Source organism: Triticum dicoccoides, chromosome 7B (assembly GCF_002162155.2).
Source record: "Triticum dicoccoides isolate Atlit2015 ecotype Zavitan chromosome 7B, WEW_v2.0, whole genome shotgun sequence".
NCBI classification, from domain to species: domain Eukaryota; kingdom Viridiplantae; phylum Streptophyta; class Magnoliopsida; order Poales; family Poaceae; genus Triticum; species Triticum dicoccoides.
The window spans coordinates 499,408,883-499,416,688 of record NC_041393.1 but is presented as its reverse complement, the minus strand read 5'-3'; positions in this window follow the sequence as shown (position 1 = coordinate 499,416,688).

Genomic DNA, 7,806 nt, shown 5'->3' with positions numbered 1-7,806 from the left:
TAACATATATCAAGTGAATCAAAATAATACCCCATTGTCACCACGGGTATTCATATGCAAGACATATATCATGTGTTCTCAGATCTGAACATTCAATCTGACAAGACAAAACTTCAAAGGGTAAAGACTCAATTCATCACAACAAGTGTAGAGAGGGGAGAAACATCATATGATCCATCTATGTTAACAAAGCCCATGATACATCAAGATCGTGACATCTCAAGATCGCGCGTGAGAGAGATTAAAAACATAGCTACTGGTACAAACCCTCAGCCCCGAGGATGGACTACTCCCTCCTCATCGTGGTGGCCGTCGGGATGATGAAGATGGCCATCGGAGATGATTCCCCCTCCGGCAGGGTGCCAGAACGGGCTCCCGATTGGTTTTCGATGGCTACAGAGGCTTGCGGTGGCGGAACTTCCGATCTAGGGTCTCCCCGAGGATTTTTGGAATATTTGGAAATTTATAGGGCGAAGAAGGGGTACGGGAGGCCACTGAGGTGGGCACAACCCACCAGGGCGCGCCTGGGGGCCCAGGCGCGCCCTGGTGGGTTGTGCCCCCCTCGAGGCACCCCCCAGGTGTTGCTTTAGCCCAATGGTTCTCTTCTGGTCCATAAAACATCCACCAAAAGTTTCGCGGTGTTTGGAGAACTTTCATTTCTGCACAAAATACAACACCACGGTAGTTCTGCTGAAAACAGCATCAGTCCGGGTTAGTTCCATGCAAACCATACCAAAACCATATAAAATTATTGTAAACATGTCATGAATACTTCATAAATTATAGATACGTTGGAGACGTATCACTGGGCCCCTTGGAAGATTAAGATCTTTTGCTGGCTAATGCTTCAAGGAAGAATCTGGTGCAACGATCGCCTGCAGAGAAGAGGGTGGCCAAACAGTTACTTTTGCTAATTCTGTTTCAGAAATCTCGAAACGGTGGCTCATCTATTCTGGCATTGTGACTTCGCTCGGTCTGTGTGGCAGAGGATCTCGGCATGGACGGGATGTTCCTCCACCGACCCGGCAAGATGGCAACTGCTATCAAATTCCACCCAAATTGTCACCACGATGATTGATGATAGCACAACCACCCTCAGGAAAGGTGTTAACTCACTCATCCTCCTGGGCCTTTGGAAAATTTGGAACGAAAGAAACAACTGCACTTTCAGAAACAAGTTAGCCTCTGTTGCTGAGGTTGCAGCCTCCATCATAAGATCAGTTGACCTGTGACGTACAGCCGACGCAATGTACCTAGAGACCCCTTTTGGGGAGCAAACGGGATATATGTAACTCCAAATCTTCCCAGCCTACTCTGGATTTTTTTTTAGATTTCTCTCTTTTAGTTTAATCCTTGACCCCCGTGTCCCCCTCTCATATTTCGTTTTCTCCACTGCTCTTTGCTAAATCAATGAAATGCCAGGATCCCTGGATCTTTCAAAAAAAAAATTCAAACTTTATGGTCAACCAAATATTAGAACTACAATCTGTGAAAAGAACTTTAAAATTTTTACGTACATCATCATAAAAATTACAAAAAAATATTCTCAATAAGAAATCCCATTTGGTATATTTATTCTGGAACAAAAAACCTGAAACTTGTTTCATTCGTTGAATTTTAAAGTTTTGTCAATCTGCAAAGTTTGAAGTCCATATGTGGTTTCATTTGTAAGTTAGTTGGTGAGCACATACTCCCTATGTTCCTCTTTGTAGTGCGCATTAGCTTTGTGCTAGAATTCCGAATTGTAGTGCGTGCATGCAGCTCTAGGCTGGTATAGGCGAATTAGCCCTCGACTCCAACTATGGGAGAAACAACTGCCCGCGCACATGGATGTCAGGCAAACTCTACATGCAGGGGTAGTTTGGTACAAACCAAAAATCCACGTCATGCAATGGTCTTAGTGCTAGAAAGCATATACACTATAAAGAGGAATGGAGGGAGTATTTGAAAGCAACATTGGACAATACAGATAATGGATATAATACGCCTAGGTTTAGAAAAACAGTCTCATATGGTTTTGATGAAACCGTGCTGCAAAACTATGCCTAGAAATCTTTTTTTTTGTTTAATGCATGTTTCAACGATTTAATTATGAAGAGGAAGAATACAACGAAACTATATTTACGATATTCCTACCTCTGAACATGCAATTCCACCAAAAGGTACTTGTACCATGTAAATCAGTCACTAACTTTACCATAACTAACCTTAGGCAAAATTTTGACTCACACAAAAAGTGTGCCGAACAAAATGGCTGCCACAAGCATAGTAAGATTTGTCAAAAAACAAGCCTATAACATGTGGACCACTTAGTTTGAAAAGTGTGGCAAGCCACAGCTATGGCAATGAATCAATTACATGCCCAAGATATACTGTGGCATGACTAAAGTTAGGCGTGACAACCTTATATAGAGTATAAACCATACACTAGACACCCTAAATTTGAACTAATATAAATGTAGTTTTTTTGGGTATTATCAAAAAAAAAACCGAAAAGGAGGGACTCCCCGGCCTCTGCATCAGAACGATGCATACGGCCACATTTATAGATAAATAAAGGTGTTCAACAAGGTGGTATAGTCTGAAAACAGAAAAAGGCAAGCTCACAAAGAACCACAATGCCAAAAACAAAAGGGCCAAAAGCCACAACCGGCTGGCATAACAAAAATAGGTAAACTAATTGCCTATCATATTACATGACCGTCATCCAAACCGGTTGAAGATATCCCGCGCTACCATCTCCCACCGGACAGATCCAGTAACCAAACGCTCCCTGGCCTCCATCGGAGTGAGTAACGACCACATACGGACCAACGCAGTAGCTCGGAATAAAACCTGTAAAAAATGAATATTTGTTGTTCTGTTAAAAGCCAAATCATTTCTGCAATTTCAAATTGCCCACAACAAAGCACATACTCCTACACGAGTGTGTCTAGCTGTTTCGGACTCTATCCCAACAAGTCACGTTCCAAATAACGTACTAACCGAATTCGGAGGGGTAATGTTAAAGGTAATATGCACCGTGTGCCACAAAACCCTTGCCAACGGGCAGTCAAAGAAGAGGTGCTTGATAGATTCGTCCCGATCACAAAAACTACACCTAGTAGATCCTGTCCAGTTGCACTTAATCAAATTATCCTTTGTTAAAATGACTTCTTTACGTACAAACCACATAAACACTTTAATTTTCAAAGGAACTTTTGACTTTCCAAACCTCTTTGGAACTAGGGATAACACTAGAGTTAATGACATTGATATACATCGACTTAACTATGAACTCTCCAGACCTAGTAAGCTTCCAACACAACTGATCGGCTGATGAGATAGCTGAACCTCCATCAGTCTACTCACCAAATGAAGCCATGCTTCCCACCGGTCGCCCACAAGCGCCCTCCTAAACTGAATATTAAGGGAAATGGACTACATAATCGTGGCAACAAAAGCATCACGTCGTTGAACAATACAATACAGGGACGAATACTGAAGCGCCAACGGCGTTTCACCAAGCCAGGTATCCTCCCAAAAGCGAGTGGTGTTTCCATTACCACTTGCCATGAATATTTGTTGTTCTGTTAAAAGCCAAATCATTTCTGCCAAAAGCGAGTGGTGATACATAAACTTTGTTCTGTTAAAGAAGGCAGCTTTGATTCTCATAAGCCCCTTACAAAATGGCGAAACTGTCGGTCTCATTGTCGGCTGGGACAACATCTTGGACTGCAGATACTTACTACGGAGAATCTGCGCGCATGTGGCCTCAGTCTCAACTGAAAGTTTATATAGCCACTTACTGAGAAGACATCTGTTCTTGACTTCAAGATTCTCAATACCAAGGCCCCCCTGGTCCTTTGGTCGACATATGATATCCCATTTGGCGAGTCAGTATTTTCTCTTTAGTTCATCACTCTGCCAGAAGAACTGGGATCGATAGAAGTCCAGCCTTTTCCTAACACCAACTAAGACTTTGAAGAAAGATAAGAGAAACATAGGCATACTCGTGAGCACCGAATTAATAAGAATCAGTCGGTCTTCATATGACATGAGTTTGCCCTTCTAGCAGCTCAGTTTCTTCTCAAACCGGTCCTCGATGCTCTTCCATTCTCTGTTTGTCAGCTTACGATGAGTGGGTATTATCAAATACTTTATGTTGTCGTGCATCATATCAGTGCTACTTTTGAGACAAGCTAGCTAGATCGGTGGACGCTCAATATTAAGTTGTGAATCACAGTTTGTAGTTTCACCTTGTCTAATCATGAATATCAGTCGGGTATGTATCGCATGCATATTAGACTGGTTATAATGGTAGTATTATAAGTGATATCATGCATGATAACTAGACTTTTTATGATGGGGCACACAATTAACTAAGAAAAAAGAGGATATGATATCATATTAAATGTTGTACTGCTCTGTGTCACACATGATAATTAATAAGACAACTTATGATACTACACGTTACAGAAGTAGTATCATACATTAGTACCAGCCTTAGTGGCGAACGAATGGCTGATGCCTCATGGCATGTTTATACCTACTATTGAAGGGAATAGGTATTCTTGGTTTGGTTCAGTCCTTTTCGTTTCGTTTGGTTTGAGTGCATGCTAAAATTTTATACGATTGGCTCGTACATAGGCTAAGCGATCTAGTCCAGGTACTTGTATGTTGATGGGCTATTTATGGGCTTTCATAGAGACAGCGAAAAGTAATGGGTCAAAATAAATCAACATTGTGGGAATTGAAACATGACCTAATTAAGCGAGTGGCGGTACTAATGTTTAGGCTGAGCTAATTAAGCGAATGAGCTAATTAAAGAAAGGATTGTGGACTTAAGTAAAATATTTAAACGGATGTGGCTAATTAAAGAAAGTATTATGGGTAAACCGGTGGAATAATTAAAAAAAGATTGTAGTCTTGATAAATAAAATATTTAAATAGATGAGGCTAATTAAAGAAAGGGCTTGAGGTAAAAAGGTAGGATAATTAAAACGAAGAATATGTAGACTTCAATGTGTTGGGCTATTAAATTAGAAAAATAAAGATTTGATTCCCGACTAAAACGGATGAGAACGTCTCGGTAATTAAATGAAGGATTATACTTAAATGGAATAAATGGAAGATTATGCCTACCAAAGAAAATATGAACACGGCTAAATTGCATCGTATTTTTTATGTTCATTTTGTAGAAGGTTGCATCGCAGCATTGTCTTTATAGTGAATCCGGTGCTGTGGGATATTATGATTGCATAAAACATCAAATTTTCATGTTGCAACGCACGGGCATATGTGATAGCACGTATTTATGCATGACTAACTGGTACACGTACTACTCCCTCCGTTCGGAATTACTTGTCCAAAAAATAATGTATCTAGATGTATTTTAGTTGTAGATACATTTATTTTTATCTATTTTTGTGACAAGTAATTCCCAACTGAGTGAGTATATGTTACAGTTTTTCTAACATGTCCAAGTTGAGCAATGTTTGACAAGTTAGCGCTGTTGATCGAGTCAAGTCAATCCTGCCGAGCTAAGCCCAGCAACGTAGTACGTTAGATAAACAGATTTGACAGATTATTCATCACCGCCGCTCAACTTTTCCGGCCCGATCAAACAAAGCACGCCGTCGGTCAGTCACCCACTCCATCCTTGCTTCTGCTCTGCCACTCACTCACTCACCCCTACATATACGTAGACATCGGCGCTGCCCTTCGTACGTACCGCCTCTAGCTGCCTTGGTCCAAGCACGTATCGCTAAGATAGCACGTACTCCCTCCGTTCCAAATTACTCGTCACTGAAATGAATGTATATAGAACTAAAATACATTTAGATACGTCCATACGTGCGACAAGTAATTCGGAACGGAGCGAGTACTGCTCTAGTCGTCTAGCGGATTAAAGATGGCGGCGTTGAAGGTGTGCATGCTGCTGTTCGCGGCCTTATTCTTCTCGGCGCACATCCAGCAGCTGTGCGCGGCCTTCAAGGTGCGCGGCAATGGCGTGCGACGGGGAGGCCATCGATCGGGCGACCGCGTGCTTGCCCACGTCCGCGGCGCCGTTCGTCACCGGTTTCGGGCACTGGCGCCTTCGGTGGACTGCATCGTCGATGGTCTGAAGACGAACAAGCTTCTTCTTACTTAAGGCGGCTGGCTTATTATGGGCGGCGGCTGGCTTATTATGGGCTTGACTTTTTTCTTTTTCTGGCTGTATGTGTATCTCTATTATTAAAGGAGGGTTATATTAAAGAAAAGTTAGTAGGCAAAAGTGCTCTTGTGAGCACGAACACACACGCACCTGTTGCTACAATAAAACATGAAAAAACACAAACAAAATTCAAATAAATCTGAAATATTTGACAACAAACATTGATGTTCCACATGCATGCAAACTTCCAAGATGGAATGACATTCATTGAAGTCTAGGCAAGAAACACAAAATCGATGGTCGAAAATTCTTCAAAAACAGTCTTTTGAAGCATCGATTTCACCCAGACCTTCATGAATATCATTCCATCACGAGACTTTGCACGCATGTGAAAGGCACAATAACTTTTGCCAAAAAAAAAGATTTGTTTAGTATTTCTTTTGAGATTTTACTGTAGCAACTAATGCATGTGTGCCCGTGCTAAAAAACTCCATGTCTAGTTGGTAGGTTCCTTTCACTCTCTTCCTATTTATTCTCCCCACATCAACGAAATAGAGTTTTCCCCCCTTTGTATTACAAAGCAAACATCACCAATACAATCAGATAGGTGCTAGGGCGGAAGCAGCACAGACACGCTTAAAAGAAACGAAAAAAAGAGAAAAAAAACAAATGCCGACACCGGCAAATCAACAAAAACAAAGAAGCTTCGCGATCGCCGTGCCCACCGGGGATCCTCCACTAAGCTCCTATACTCCAAAGCGCTGGTACCAATCAACACCTCCAAAAAGGGACGCGACAATGACGATGTTGCAGCCAAGGGTTTCCTCCGGTACGCGACGAGGAGAGAGAGGAAGGTACCTCTGACGCCCTCCAGGAAGGTTCGGCGGCACCCTCAGAGACCACCGCGTCGGAGTCGGCTCGGCCGACAGAGATTTCTCCCGATCCCAACCTTCACCTCGGGCGATCCGGAGCACGCCACCAAACAAACCACCACTCTGTGCCAAAATGTTCTTGAAGCTTCAGCGCCGTCTCACCACGGCACCGTAAAAGGGGCCTGCTCAACAAAGAAGAGGAGCCGGGACTCGGGACAGTAGCATTGTAGGCACGCAGGAGGGCCCAACCTCCACTGTCAATGACGGTAACCGACCGGACGTGAGAGCAGGAGCATACCTGTCCTGTGGGCCCACAGGTCCGGTCGGGTCCTCATATGCCCATAAAGCTCCCACTGTCATGCTGCAGAAGGCACGTCGTCGGTGCCACCGCCTCGAGTCTGAGCCGCTCCTGCTCGGCGCCACGCAGAGGACGTCGAAGCCACGCCAATGGCCAGCCCGCTAGGACCCAGATGGGGCCGGGAGGGCCCAGATCTGGGTCGGGGGCGCACCGCCGGCCACAACACGTCACCATGCTGCCCTGCCGCCAAGGGCAGCACGCCACCTCGCCCACCGCCGAAGACCGCCGCCGGGTCGTCGGGCCGCCGCCCTGCCGCCAAGGGCAGCACGTCACCTTGCCCACCGCCGGCGACCGCCACCGGGTCGTCGGGCCGCCGCCCAGCCGAGCAGCACCGCCGCCGTCACCTGCCACTGGAAGGGGACGTGCGCGCGGGGATAGAAGGTCCTGCCGCCGCCGGCACCACCTGGGCCAGCGCCTGGGGCACCCGCCGGCGGCGGCGG